The following is a 16,089-nucleotide window of genomic DNA, read 5'->3' as shown; positions in this document are numbered from 1 at the left end:
GCCACCACCAAGCTCTAAACCATGCTGTCTATGATACAGTGACCTGCTGTTGAATGCATCTAATACTACATGACTGTTTACAATGAGGACTTGCAACTTAGAGATTTCACACTAACGTTTTGAAAGCTTACGTTTATTCACATGTTCCTTCTGGTTTAATCATTCCTCACACGCTGACAGTAACTACAGACAAGCAGCTCGCAGATATATTTAGAATAAGTTAAATACGATATTTTAGCTGCTCATTAACGTTAGCGTTCCTCCACTGATAAACACAGCATTAGCTTTGTGGCTAATTTAGCAACAGGCTGCGTTGGCTGCTGTAAGTGATGTTAAAGAATACTTAGAAGTAATGAATTAGGAGGACGTAAATGCTCCGTACTTGTATAGCACCTTTCTAGTCTTTTCGACCACTCAAAGCGCTTTTACACTACATCTGCATTCACACACATTCATTCACTGAGCCTAAGTGCTCAAAAAGAAACTAACCCTCACGCCCATTCATACACTGGTGGGGCAATTCGGGGTTCAGTAAAATTGTAAAATTAAACATACACTCTAAAAAATGATTCACAGGCTTAGTAAATATCATAGTAATAAATAGCTATACTAATTAATTAATAAAATCTGTGACTATCGCTTTAGTGATTGTTTGAATTGTACATACCAAAATAAATGCCTAGAGATTTAACAGCTAATTTTTTGTTCAATTTACAATTATCATTAAATTTATTTCACAAAATGAATTTAGTATTTGCCTGACAAATTACATTTTTTAGATATCCTTACTATTTTTGGTAAATTTCAATCAAAATATTTGAGAATGGATTAATTCTAATGATTAGTTTCAAGAACCACAATTATTACTTATTCCAACTTAATATTCTTTCAACTTTAACTACTACTTAATAAATTGAGTAAGTTACCCGCCACATAACGCTAATCGTGCAGCCTCATGGGAAATCTGCCTCTCTGCAACAACCAACAAGTGGCAGCAAGAGGGAAGGACACACCACAAGAAGCACCTGGAATATTCCCTGCTAACCCTGGTAAGTTAAGTGTCCAGCTAGTAAAAGTTAATGAATATTCACACTGGTGGTAATTTTCTGAAAACCGTCGTAGCCATGCTGTCATTGGTAACTTAAGTTAACTTTGGAGGGTTTGCTGCATCATAAGCTAACGCTAACGTCGACGAAGAAGCTAATGTTAATGTTAGCACAACCATAACTAACCATAAAACTTTGCATGGTATATTTGTGTATTTATATTGGCGATAAGGCGCAGTGAAAACTATTTCGAAGTGGGTGTTTTTTCACAGCGCCTTATGAAAAGTAGAAAACGAGTTTGAGAGGCGGAGGGGGGTGTAGCTCCTGCACGCTGCACGCACACTCAGGGCGGACAGCACGAGCAGACAGTTAGGAGACAGCAAAGTGAAAAGACGTTTTACTCGAGTTGAAAGCAATAGTTCCATCAGCTTTTTTCACAGTAGTTACAACCACACCACTAAGCTAATAGAAATTTGCTGTGAACAAGGTGAAAGGAAAGCTGTCTGTATGCATTTAACTGCTTATCAGGCTGAGACAAACCTGTGAATCGCCTGAGCAGCACATGTTGGAGGGGGACAGAATGAATGACTAATGATGTCTGGACATCATTTTTAATCTAAACTCAGTACTTTGATGTCATGAATATATGTTATGTTTTTTTCCAGTGACTGTTATTGAGTGTAAGTAGTGTTTTCATTTTTAATTATTGTCTTGGTATTTTATGTTTTTTCTTTAGATGAGTGCCCTCTTTGTCCAAATTAAGTTTTGTCATATTTTTGGAAAATATTATATGATGGCTAGAGCAACAGAAGTTGAATTTATTGTCAAGTATGGTAATTATTATTATCTTATTTTATCTGTTTCACAGCACCAACACCACTGAGGGAAAGAAGCTGATCAAAGATGACAACACAGCTGGTAGATATCATCCTTTTATTATAATATTCCTGGAGGATTAAATGTGTAGCATTAAAACAAAGATCCCAACCCATTTAGTTTGGTTTATACAAATTTAGGAAAGCAGTGAGTTTGCAAAGTGAGTTGCACCTTAATTTTGACCACATAGAATTGGATTTGCCAGGAAGCAAACAGAAACTAGTTACAACTACCAAGGACATAAAAATACAAACGTTACTAATAATATTGCTATCGGCCAAAATTCACATCAATGTTGGACTTTTCCACCGAACAGCTGTCCCTGTCCAAGGCGAAGAAGGGTGCTGCAGGCGAGTGACATTGGACAGAAGCGAGTATCTACTTCAGGTTATACAATTGTATTCCTTCTGGAGTGGAGGGAGCCACTCTTATCTGTCTCACGTACTACTGTCAGGATAAAATGAACAGTTATTTTAAATAAATCTTACTGACCGTAGCTTTAACATTACTTGCTTTTCTGTCTTCATTCTGGTCATGGATCTGCCTGTTATCTGTGCCATGAGTTTTCCATGTTTTTTCTTTTCTTGCATCTATTTTGCACCCTTCCACTAATACCAGTTCTATGCTGCTGATGTTTCATTTATTCAAAGTTAACTAAATTGAAACCATTTTGACAATAAAGCGGGTGCAATAAAGCAAAACTCTGCTTGAATGTGCAGGTTTTATTAGTTGTTAAAGACTTTCTGTTCTGCAGAGAGGAATCTTCATTCAACAAAAACAAGCAAAGGAGAAGCATAGCGAGTTAGCGATTACTCTTTGTGTGTCCCTTTTTTTGTAACAAGCAGTTTGAAAGTTATGGAATCGGATCAGGCTAAAAATTTGGATTCAAGTACATATTTTGTGCTAAAACAAAAAAAAGAAGGAAAGGATTACAAAAAGCCTAGGATACCACTAGGGCTGAACAATTAATTGCATTTGCGATATTATCGCAATGTAATAAAACGAGATTTCCTAATCGCAAAGGCTGCAATTACTCTCTGGTCACATGACATGCAAAGCAGTCTGCAGACGTAGCATCTACTTCGCACATTACGCTGTACCTTGTCTTCTTTTTGGCCTTAAGCTTGACAGAAGCTGACACTACAGAATCTTTAGTGTCACACATGGAATGAAAGTAGCACCCGCGGGTAACTTGGTGGTGGGTGAAATCGTCGGGCCATCCGCCGCTTTGACAGACAGGAAAAATGCATAACAGAAAGTCACGTGTAGAAAGGTAAGCGTATTGTGGTGATCGGCGCCTGCATCACACACACAGCTACCAGTCAGCTCAGGAAATATCTGTGAAAATCGTTAAGCCCTAGATACCACACACAGTAGGGCTGGGCTGATAGACGATTTAATCAGCACAAATATTATTATTATACATTTTAAATATGCTTTGCACCTTCCTCGGAATTCTCTTCTCCCCACACACAGACACACAAGAAGCCTAGACCTCAGGTAAACACACCGGCTTGCCCCGCCTCTCTCTGTCTGGAGTTTATGCTCAGCGCATGCGCTGCATTTTCCCCAAAAGAATGCACGTTGATTGTGTCAGGATATAAAAAGTGTAAAGAAACATTAATGGCCAAATCCAACACTGTGGTGGCCAACAAATCCAGGGAGGCTTGTAGGCAGTGTAAATTTGTAATTCAGTGTTCCGGTTGTAGTTCTCTATTTCTTATTGTATATACTCTTTTAGGTACAACTACATATTAGGTATATTGTAATAAATAAAAAATTGGGCCAGGGGAGAGGGGTAATAATCCGAGAAAAAACACAGAATGTCCAAGATGTGGTAAATTTACATGGGTGGGATAATCACAAATATACAAGTAAAAACTTGAATATTCTCTCCAGTGATTTGGATTTTTTGTGACTTTAATCACAGGGAATTTCTGAGTTTTGTTCTTGTAAATTTACCACTTTCATGTATGAATTTTTTTCTCTTATTACTAACCCTCACCCTTGCTGCTTATTTTTTGGACACCCCCAGTAATCTATATAATGATAATAATCTAGTTGCATTTTTTTCATGTCATGGCATTATGTAATATCAGCTAGGCCTACCTACAGATGACGGGAAAAATAATGTTCATTAAAGTATATAGTACAGCGCTCAATACAAAACCCAAAGTTCAAACACCAATTAATGAGTCCTACTCTCAGTTCACATCTCCACAAGACTCCGTCTCTCAACTAGAACCTCCTTTTCTGTATCCCAGCAAGCAAACAAAAAAACATTCCGTTTGAGGTTCAATGCAAAAGTTGGTCAAAAATAAAGCCAAGTGATGCCTCCCCGCAATAGACAAGCTTAGTAATTTTCCAACAACACCTCAACTTGATGCTTCCTGTGCAGACTGCTTTACTCGCGCGTATCATGTGACTAGTGGAATCGTAGCCTTTTCTATAAAAAAATCTTGTTTTCTCATATCGCGATATAATCGCAAATGGAATTAATCGTTTTTAGCTCATCCCCCCAACTCGTCAGGATGAAATCTAAAAATATTTTATCGAGTGGTATGTATTAATTGTTCTTTTTAACACTGAAGACAGATGTAGTGTCTAGTCCACGTATAATATAGTCAATAGTAGTGTCTATAATGTGAAAGACTGATATTAAACGTTTGTATATAAATATTTATATGGCGAGTGATTTATAAATAAACTACAGAATACATTTATTAATCCTTCTGTTTGCATTCATTAATATCGAGACTCAAGTTATTACAAAGAAAGTGAGCTCTAACCTGCAGAATGCTGCAAATGCATCCGTCGGTGTTCAAGAGGAGTTGGGACGAGAGGTGAAGCTTTACCTGCTGCGGAACCAAGATGGGTCAGTCAGATAACCTACTGATGTAGGGACTGGGAATAAGGGCATCACTGTCGTCAGACTGCTGCTAGTTGTTGGGACTAACCTATGCTTTGGATCTAAAAACCCCCAAGAATCTCAAAAGTTACAGTTTTGAGGTCTTCCAAAAAGTACTGCTGGAGCTGGATCCTGGAAACCTGGTATTCTGTTCTGTTGTGTAATTGTTAATCACTGTTCTTGGTGCATATTTGCCATATGCCATATGAGTTCAGTTAAGCCAATTATTCTCATAGCATGGACAATTAAATAGATACACCTGAACAGTCTAATGTAATTCACAGCAACAGCTCTGCCATAAACTTTTCTTCTACAAAGTTTACAGTGTTAAGGTTTTCGTGAAATTGTCAGAAATGTGTAAATAGGCCTCCAATTATATGTTTGAGGTGATAGTTAAAGGTGGTGTTGTACTGTTCTACATTACAGTGAGAGGTTTCTCTTCTTTTTTTTGTCCTCCCTATTTACATCCATGAGGTGAGAATAATTATTAGAAATATAATAATAATAATAATAATATATAATTATAATAATAATTAGAAAAACCTCTGACTCTAATGTAGTCCAGTCCAACACCATCTCCAGCTATGACCTCAATGCTAAAACAACACCTCTGTGACACTTAACAATCCATTACCATTAAATGCATCATAAAAGTACACTTTATAGCAAAGCAGTAGATTGTTCGAGTTGTACCTAATAAATTGTCTATTTCTACTAGACTGCACCTGTCGTCTTCATCAGAGTCCACCATGTTACTACAGTAACCCTGAAGGGACAAACCAAACAATGACTCTAGATAGGGCCTTCCAATTTTTCAGAAGTTTCACTGCCACCGTAGTTTCTCCTGCACACTTGGCCCTAGCTAGAGCCGGTCTTTGGTTTGTCCGTTCTGCACTACTGTAGAAACATGACTGTGTGGCGTGGCGGACTGAGTAAGATGACCTTTGCCGTCTGTACACATAAAAAGGCTCATTATAGGTGATTATACACGAATGAAACATACTTGTGAATATCATATTCTATTTCTGCTATATTTTGCAAAGTAAATTCAAAGGCCAATTGTTCTTGGCGCATTTTACCCATTTTTTAGAGACAGCTTACTAATGTGCAGAGTTGAGCTCACTGTTTTTATAGTGTGGTCATTGTTACATATGTCATTTGTAATTTATATTGTCTTTTTGTAAAGTAACCAGATTGGACAAATAAAGGTCTAATTAAAATGTGATGTGTTCAGTTACTGTTTTTCTTGAAATATATTGTGTATGTACTCCTGGAGATAAAGGGTAAATATAGCTAAAAGAATTAATTACATGTAACATATATTTATTTTGATAATTGATAGTTAAATATAAATTGAATTCAGGTAATCCATTGAGTAAATGTTGCACATTTGATTTGTTAAATAATAGTAATGTTTCTAGTTATATCTACTTAAAAATTCAGTTATATCTACTCAATTTTATTAGTGGTTTTCTCTAAGGGTTTCTATTACATTGACTTAAGATTTTGATTAGATCTACTCAATTTTATCTGTCAGGATAATTAATTTAGTTATTCAAATCTACTTTTTTTATTTTTTAACTTACATTTACTAAATTAATAAGTTATATTTACTTGATTTACTCAATATTTTCAAGTATAAAAATGTTTCACCAATAAAATTAAGTTTATCCCAGTAATAGTTTTTAGAGTGTACCGATACCGCTATTTACATGTCCAGAAGGAAACCTGGAGAGGGTAGTGAAAAACGGGAGGGTTAGTCTGGTCATGAATGTTTTCAGGAGAGGAGAAGTGATAAGGGCTATTTATTATTCTATTGCTGCTCTGTAAAAGCTGACAAGAACTTGGCACGGGAATTTGGCCTTCTTAAGCTTTTTCAAGAAATATAGTTTCTGAGCTTTCTTCACCAGCGTGGAGATGTGAGATGACCATGTCAGGTTTTCTGTGATGCTGATTCCGAGGAACCTGAAACCAATCACTTGCCCCATCCATTCCGTGGTGCAGCAGTGTTGTTAACAGAGGAGCTGCAGAGCACCCACTGGTGGGCAAATTATCCAACACTTGTGACATGAGGGTAAGATCCGACTCTGTTTCTTTTTTTTTTTTATAATTCGGCTGTTTAATAAACGCCAATTTATCTGCAAGCAGCTCATATCGGCCGCTGATATCTGCATAACGATAAATTGTATGAAGTCCATACAGAACGGACTCCAGGCGCTGTGAAGAGATGGCTGAGAAAAAGCAAAGGCCAGAGGCAAAGGTCTCAAGAGTATACACAGTGAAGAAAGGTATATGACCAGGCAAGTGTGAAGGCTTTTCAACGTTGGAGAATTTGGGGGGGCGGAGGCTCTGAAGGAGCACTGAAGGGTGGGGTGTATTTGTTTTGTAGTTGAGTTTAAATATCAACAAGCCTGCAGAATACTTTACTTTTAATTTAAGGCACAACATGACCCAACGTGATGAGGACAGTTGACAAAATCGGGACAGGACAACGAACACACCCCAGTTAAGCAGTTAAATTACCTTTGCATATTAAAAACAATATGTAACCACCTTTTGAAAAGAGGGTTAAACAACAAATTTGCGTAAGCTAAGCATTTCTTCTTACAATATTTCTATACATTTTTTAAGTATATTTTGTGTTTGCTGTTTGACGATTTTAGCGATTTTATTGATGATACATTTAAATTATTTGAATTGCTTTGTTTGTGATATTGCCTAGTGATCTGGAGTCAGACATCTTTACTATCTTTAAGTCAGTGTTAACAGGTTTTGGACATTGTTACATCATCATTGAGTGTGATGTCTCCCTTCTTATAATCTAAAAACTCAACTAAACTTTGATGAGATAAATAACATACCCCATTTAAATTAAATTTAAAAAACATCTCCATGATCTCTTAGGAGAATAAAATGAGCGTAATTTGCCTCAAGACGTTTTTAAAGATAAATTCCATAGTAGAAAGTAATGAAAGCAGAGGGCACCTCATTAAATATGAGCTAAAAATCTTAAACAGAACTCTGGCACTCTGAGAGCTCTAAAAGAACCCAAAAGGTAGCGTTAATGTTCAAAATCGAAAGGTCAGCCACTCCCTTCAGATAAGCCTGAGTGGATAAATTATCCCACATGAGAAACAAGGGAGGGTTGATCGCACAGGCATTTGTTTAGGTGGGTGAGTGTGTGGGGAGTAAGAATGGATGGGAGGGGAAGGCTGTGTGTAAAGGCAGCATGGGCCCCCACGCTCTCCCCTCTCTGCCACTTATCAAGTCTGATGTATCCGAGTCTTAATGGAACAATGAAGAAAGGTCACTCTCAGTTGGGTGTTGAGCTGTCAGCCTGTTCGTTGATATAACCACCACCAAGTGTGCTGGGCTGGAGCTGCTTTGTGACCTGCTGAACAGGAGGGATAGGTGGTTCAGGTGGCAATCTGATTCAAATCAGCTCACAGGAAAATAATGCATTCATTCCTACCTCGGCTTTGAACATGCCTTGGCTGTAATAGTCCCATTGCTACAGTCTTTACCGAGCATTCTAGGATGTAAGCCAGTCTTTTAGGTGTAGCTCTTTGATTCACTCTATGACTCTATTGAGTATTCAGCTGTGCGTATGCTGCAGAAACAGTTTCCCAGACTAATACTAATTAGCTAATTTCTAGTGATATATTTCATCTGTCACATACATTCAGCGTAAGTGAATGGAGCATTTAAAGTTAAAATGATTTTGCAAAATGACTTTGCACTGGTCCCCAGTGTCTGCAGTGGTAGGAGTTGCTCCACTTATAAAAAATGATTCGGGTGAATATTTGCAAACAGTGGTCGTTTTTCCCCACTCTAATTAAACAATGTAAGTCTTATCGGGGACAGAGATATCCATAACGCCAGCCTGGAGCGCTTGTGGCACTTAAAAGCCATAAACACAAGACAAATGTTCATCAGCTGCACAAGTGAACCATAATCAATCATACGACTTAGCCGAGGAAACAGATTATTTCCTGTGTAGGAGAGTGCTGATGCTGACATAAGAATATAAATTAATGCATTCTAATTCTAAGAATCTTCTGTTTATAGTTGTACACAAACAGGTGAAATATACTGGCCTTATATAAGTGGAGAAAAAGAGGAAACTGTGATTGATCACTATCAGGCTCATCTTAAGGAGAGGCCAACTGTTTGAAGAACAATAGCAACACCCTGTGGCCATGAGAACACATAACACACTGATTCCTACTGAGCACAAGGATTTACAGTAAGTAGTACGTTTCTTTATACAGCACCTTTCTAGAGCACAGCAACAGAAATTAAATATAGACATTAGTAAATATATATATATATATATATATATACCTCAGAAACCTGCTGGTGATTTAGGGCTGCAGTGTTTCTCTAATGAAGGCAGGTACCTTACCATGTAGATTTCTACAGGTCATATCAAGAATCTTGAATTGCATTCTGAATTTTGTTTGAACGATAGTGAAAGATAACCAAGATTTGTGTCACATGAGACTTTTTAAACAGCATTCTTGACTACTTTTAAGGGCTGCAGGGATGTCTGGTTTTCTATGACATGTGAAAATAGAGTTACAGTAGTCTAGAGGAGAGAGGGGTTGAAACAAAAGCACAAATGCTTATCTCCATCTAACCCTGAGACCCAGTGGGCCTAAAATTAGCGACGTTCCTCAAATGGAAAAATAGGACTGAATCAAACTTAACATGCTAGTCTGACAACAAAGTTCTGTCTATTAAAAACTGGATGACATAATAAAACAGTTTAAATGTTCACACTTTTATTTTTTTCACACAATTATCTTTTTCAAAGATAGCTAGAGTATTGGCCAGTAAACTTAAACCAAAGTGGTCGTTTATGATCAAAAGTTGAGATGAACTTCAACTTTCTCAAGGTCTCTTTTTCAGGCCAATATAATTATTGAGGAGATATTTGCATTGGTAAATAGAAAACACTGTTCATTTAGAAACACTGTTGCCAATTTGTTCACAAGAGAGCAGACAAGCTGATTTTTCAGTTGTAAAGGTCTTCCCTGTCCTTACTTGGTCAGAGAGAGAGAACAGGAGAAAAGAGAACACAGCAGCACAATGCAAATTCCATTGAGATAAAACACTAGTAATGGTAGTGGTAATAATACACCAATACATGTAATAATAGCAATAATGATATCACTAATAATGCTAAAAATAATTATTGTACTACTAATAATAATTGTACCAGCGGGTGTCGAGCAGAAAACTGGGCGCAGCAGGTGACCCGCAACCACAGATCCAGACTCCACAGCTCCGGAGCCAGAAACACCTGCAGGAAGTGAAAGGAGGAGAGAGGAGAGGGACGAGAAAGCACAAGACTACCGGAGAGGGAAGAAGTGGAGTTAGCAACCTGTATTAATGGGATAAGAAAGCCTACAGATGGAGAGAGAGAGGAGGCGAGAGGAGATTGGCGCATCATGGGAAATCCCCTGGCAGTCTAGGCCTATAGCAGCATAACTAAGAGATGGTTCAGGACTCACCTGAGCCAGCCCTAACTATAAGCTTTATCAAAGAGGAAAGTCTTAAATGTGGAGATGGTGTCTGCCTCCTGAACCCAAACTGGAACCTGGTTCCACAGGAGAGGAGCTTGATAGCTGAACGCTCTGGCTCCTAGTCTACTTTTGGAGACTCTAGGAACCACAAGTAACCCTGCATTCTGGGAGCGCAGTGCTCTGGTGGGGTAGTAAGGTACTATGAGCTCTTTAAGATAAGATGGTGCCTGATGATGATGTAGATAATGATGATCCAGTATTCCAGCTACAATGGCAACTACTCAAGCAGACCTGGACTTCATGTTCACATGGCTCACAGCTGTTAAAGGTCCAGTTCCGGAATCAAACCAGTGCGAGGATGATACATTGATAACATTTTCCAACTGGTCTAGTTTGTGTTCACAAAATTAAACCTCACAGTCCAGAAATTGTAAACCAGCCATGTAGCGGTGGTGGTGGCGCATAGATAAGATGCTTGCCTTTGGTGTGGGAGACCGGGGTTCAGTTCCCACTGTGACCTATCCACCACTGAGCAAGACACTTAACCTCTGACATAGCAATTGTAAGTCGCTTTGGATAAAAGCGTCAGCTAAAATGAATAAATGTACTCGAAGTGTTTTCGGTTATGGATCAACCAGACGGCGGGTAAAACAACAAACGGCTCCAAATTTCTACCTTCATATTGGTGTTCTGGAGTGCATGTCAGCAGACTTTAGAGGGCCGCGCAGATGAATGTCTCGTAAGACAGCGGGTATTAAATCGTTTAATAATGCAGGCATTTGGAGGAAGTAACTGTGCATCACATGGTCTTATCACAGATCATACCACGACTTCTTTGTCATACAAAGTGGACCAGTGAAGTACGTTGGCCACAATAGCAAACATGCAAAAATCACCAAGTTGGCCCATGCTAACGAATGGATTGTACAGTACTGATGACAGCTGGATTTTGTCCTGTCAAAGATCAAATTAAACCCCATCTCCAGCTCGTAAATGTCACTTTGGTATTGCAGGATATTACTCAACATCATCACTTACATCACAGTGCTGCATAATTATGCCACACGGCTAGCAGTGAAAGTCACCTGTCTAGAAGGAGAGCAGCTCATCAGGCCTGACTTCAAAGATTTTAGGCAGCTGAGAGAGTAAACAAGAAGGCAACTTCCTGTTGACTGCAGGTCCCAAACCATATGCTGATGCAGGTAGTCCCTGAAAATTGCCAGGTGAGAGCATTTTAATCACCTTTGAAATGAGCGATTAGAATAATTATTTCTGGGGAGAGGGATGGCTCCTGCTATTAACAACCCTCTGTTCAATATCACAACAAATTAGTTCATGCTCATTAGTATGAGTTGTGCTTGCCTAGTGGTTTGGAAAGCGTCCATTGGGAACTTGCTTTATTACTCCCTGTGAGTGGAGCATGTAATTAGCATTCATCAAGTGTTGTGTTTATATAACATTCCCCCTCACAAATGTAATTTTCATATTACATAAGTGTAAGTTGCCTGATCAAGAAGGGTCTTGCTTGCGAGGCTAAATTGTTACATCAAAGGTCAGCAGAACTTCCTCTGATGTCCGTAGAGAAAGACTGGAAAAGATGCTCAGAACCAACAACTTGTATTTCACACAAAGTCCGGTGTCAAGTCAAACATTAAGTGAAGTTAATTAGCCTTTATTACATGGTACCAGGCCCACAGAGAAGTGCAACAAGTCCAGATGAGTCAGCCTGAGCTTTCTTAGGAAATCTGCAAAAAATAAAATAAAAACATTCAAAGAGATCGTTCCCTGGAGGGAACGCTTTTAATGCCAATTACCAAAACCAAAAGTTGTACCAGTTAGTAAAAACACAAAATATAACAAATTGAATACAATGAAACAGTGGCAAAGACATATTCAGATAAATGTCTCATTTCAGTATTAGAATAGTGGATACCGGTGCATTAACTTGGAAGCAGCATTTAATGGAAATATCTATTTTCCTTACGTTGTTTATGTAACTAATTTGAATTCTAATAGTAATATGTCAATACTAGTTTAACTTTCTGCAAGTAGTTGGAATGTTAAAAGATGCACCCAGTCAAACTCTAACATTACAAAAGAAAAGGTCAGAAGTGTGATGAAGGTGCTCTTTGGAGGGGAACACAAAATCCTGGTCTCCAGTTAAAAAGGGGCCCACACAGTCTTTCTGACTGAACATGCATTTTAGTTGTTTAGTTAAATATTTCGAATAAAGTTAGTTTGTTTGTCTTGACTGCAACAGAAAAGTCAGACTCAGACTACATCTGTGTCTTCTGCAGAGACGGGCACGAGCCGCTGCCAAGAGGTTCTCCTCTCAGGCAGCAAACTGCACCAGCAGGGACAGTCAGTGATTCCAACCCTTGTACCCCCTTAATAGGGCCCCGCCATCAGAGGTGGGTAGTAACTCCTTACAAGTAAGTTACGCAAATGAGATTTTTTTTCTTTTAAAACTCAACTTTTAACCTTTACTTTTGGGGCCAGTAATCTATTTTTAACTTTGCTATATTTGCATTTTTTCCTTCATTACACCTACTCTGTTATCTACTGTGCATTTTATGAACGAAATACATGAACAAAATGAGCCATCCAAGTTGTGTTCTGTGGCAGAGCTTTAACCGGTGCTCCTGTGCCAGATATTAATGAGCTGGACAGAGGCAAACATTTAGAAAATCATGCAAATCCATTTTCTATTTAAGGTCTACTAATGTCACTCTAATCCAGTAACTGCACACTGTGCCACTGGTGACTATGTTGAAAAGCAGCGTGAAACGCCCTTTCACAAGCTGCAGAAACACCTTCCATTAACGGCGTATCAAAAGCATATTTAGTCTCTGCAGAACTAATGTAGGCTACCCACTGTAACATCTAATTCAGATGATCACTGGAGTGATTCTGATATATTATCAGAATCCTCTCGTTGTGCAGAGCATGGCTTTCTGTTGACGGAAAAGATTCATTTACTCTAATTTGCAGCGGTTACTTTTCATTCAATAGAATGTTGCCGGTGAAACCGATCTTGGCTTTCACTCAGCTGCCAGCTGTTATTTATTCAGGAAACAATCACTTTTGAGAAGAAGGGAGGGAATAAATATGGTTGACCTGCTCTTGGGCTTTATGCATGATACACAGCTTCCTCTACATGTAAGCTTACCCTACTTCATTCAACAATGGCCATAATTATTCTTTACGCTGTAACGATTATGTTCATAGATGCTTTAGGAATAATCATGTTGTACTGGCTGCCTGTGCTTTTAGAGAAGGCAAATCATATGCAGCACCCTTCATGTAGCCCTTGGTTGGCTACATGTCTGTCTCAAGATGACAGATACAGGCAACAATGGTAGGCTAGATAGATCGAAAATTTTATGAATCCCCAGTCACATCAAACAACATAGAACAGAAACAGAAAAGACAACCAGTATGTACACACAGGACAAGAAATAAAAACACTACACCCATAAAAAGCCTTCTGAAGCCTGCTTAGAGCTAATGGGTTGCTACAAATAGGACCAGCTGGAAACCTTAAAATCAAAATCAGAAATATTCATTAAAAAATCTAATTGCTGTCGGAACAAAAGACCATCTGAGGCGTTCAGTAGAATGCCGGGGCGTCTCCAGTCAGCCACTAAAGGAACTAAATGTCTTAAAGAAACTGTGGAGTGGATGATCTACAAGATCCCTAACATTCTTTAGTTTGGCACTTTTCTATAACCTCCAGTGGGTCAGGGGCAAGGCCAGCTTTTTTTAATCAACTAATTATTGATCTTGTTTTTATCATCTACAGTAATGCTGCCTCCACAGCAAGGCACAGCAGAAAAAACAACACTGGCTATAATGCCTTGATAAAAAGCATAAAGCTGGTTTCTGTTTACATCAAAGGATCTTAATTTTCTCAGGAAACTAGTCTTGACTGGGCCTTCTTGAAAACAGTGTCTGTGTTCTTCTTCAGGTTTAGTTTACTATCAAGGCAAGCACCAAGATATTTATAGGACTGGACAATTTCAATTTGCTGACCATTAATGATCACAGGAAGAAGCTCCTCCTTCTTCCTCCTAAAGTCGATAAACAACTCTTTTGTCTTCCCAACATTTTGTTTTAAGACGTTTGACTCACACCAGTTCACAGAGAGGCAACTTCTCTTTTATAGGCCTGGTCATCACCTCGATTAAGGAGACCAACAAGGGCAGTGTCATCGGAAAATTTCTGGTTGAGATTTATGGGCTTTAAGGTATGGTTGAATAGTGTTAAAAGCAGTAGAAAATCAGAAAAACATAATCCTGATTGAACTGGCAGTTGATTCAAGGTGGCTATAAATGTTATGTAACATAAAAATGAGAGTGTTGTCTACTCCTAGCTTTTAACTTTTAACTTTTACGTAAGTCATTTTTAAATGAGTACTCGTAATTGTACTTTTACGGTGTGAAGATTTTCAGTACTCTACTCACCACTGCCCCCACTCTGAGCTTTGTTATAGAGCGTGTATTCAATGCATTTCCCCAAGTACTAGGTACCCTGTGTACTTTGTCAATTCATTCAGGCATTAAAAAGTGTGTGACAGTGATCTCACAGTAATCCCTGAATCATTACTGTACAAGGCCTCCTCTTCGCTCTGTCTCTACGCCCTTCTTCATTAATTTCAGTATTTTTACATTTGAAGTCTAATAATTCTAATAATGCTTATAATCTCTTATTTCTTTGTGAGCTCTTTGTGAAACTAAATAAATCGGAAGCATTAAAGTGCTGCATAAACTGTCAAAGTCACTGGAATTTGATTTCCCCATGTGAGTCCTGATGGTGCAGGATGACAATCAGAGTAACCCGTCAGTCTGCAAGACTTCATGTTTACTCCTCTTGCTTTGTTTGTAAAAAGTCAGTGTGAACATGAACCTGACCGGAACAAGAATGCAACAATTTCCCCCCTGGTCCGGACCAGATTAACCGAACTACAGGTGTGAAAGCAACTTTTCAAGTATGAAAAAAAAAGTGCCCAGTGGATAAGGGCCCACTTAAAGTCCTGGCCCCATCTGTAATGAGCCATCAGCTCCGCGCACAAGCAAATATTTGTTGTCAATTTATTTTAATCTCTTCAGGGACAGATGACGATGTGGCAAGTTTTATTCGCCTGAGGAGAGAGAAAGACCGTCTCTTCTCAGGGAAGCGTTTTGCCTCTGCCGCTTGATAACATGAGTTACATCAAATTCTGAAGAGAAGAGTATCTTCTTTTCACGTGTATTGATAATAAAATTAAAATTATACCTTTATCTTTTGACTAAATTGCCATCCATCATGACCAGCATCATTAATGATACTGATAGATTTGTTTGTTGTTTGTGAATTTACCTGTGGGAGTATATTGAAGTGGGAGAATTTAAAGAAGACATACAAGGTCACACGAGCTCAGGAGGCCACCGACAGGAAGTGGCACTGAATCAGTGGAGCCCACTGCTGGAACATGGAAGTGGTTCTCTGTCATAGATGAGGCAATAAGTGGCAGGTCATCTATACAGCCTCCATGCCTCATGGTCTCCTCCTTGGGAGTTAATCCTTCCATTTCCGGATCAGCGTCCCCTGATTCAGTGCCATCTGAGCCAGAGCCTGAGAGTGTCAGGCTCCAGAGCCAGGGAGTGTAAGGTCAGAGGAGCCAGGGCCAGCACCAAAAGGCAACGGTGTGACGCCATCCTGGAACTGATAGAGAGGGCAGAGGAGAGGGCCA

The 16,089-nt window shown here is 38.9% G+C and overlaps 1 long non-coding RNA gene across 1 annotated transcript; it reads left to right on the top strand.

Annotated features, from left to right (window-relative positions):
• The first annotated feature begins 957 nt into the window (after window positions 1-957).
• On the top strand, window positions 958-3,745 carry LOC123977892. Its single transcript, XR_006826785.1, has 3 exons — window positions 958-1,049; window positions 1,915-1,964; window positions 2,239-3,745. It is a non-coding gene; the product is annotated as an uncharacterized LOC123977892 (long non-coding RNA).
• The last annotated feature ends 12,344 nt before the right edge of the window (window positions 3,746-16,089 follow it).

Source organism: Micropterus dolomieu, linkage group LG10, assembly GCF_021292245.1.
Source record: "Micropterus dolomieu isolate WLL.071019.BEF.003 ecotype Adirondacks linkage group LG10, ASM2129224v1, whole genome shotgun sequence".
Taxonomy (NCBI): domain Eukaryota; kingdom Metazoa; phylum Chordata; class Actinopteri; order Centrarchiformes; family Centrarchidae; genus Micropterus; species Micropterus dolomieu.
The sequence above is the reverse complement of the archived record's forward strand: the minus strand, read 5'-3'. Positions and strand labels throughout refer to the sequence as shown.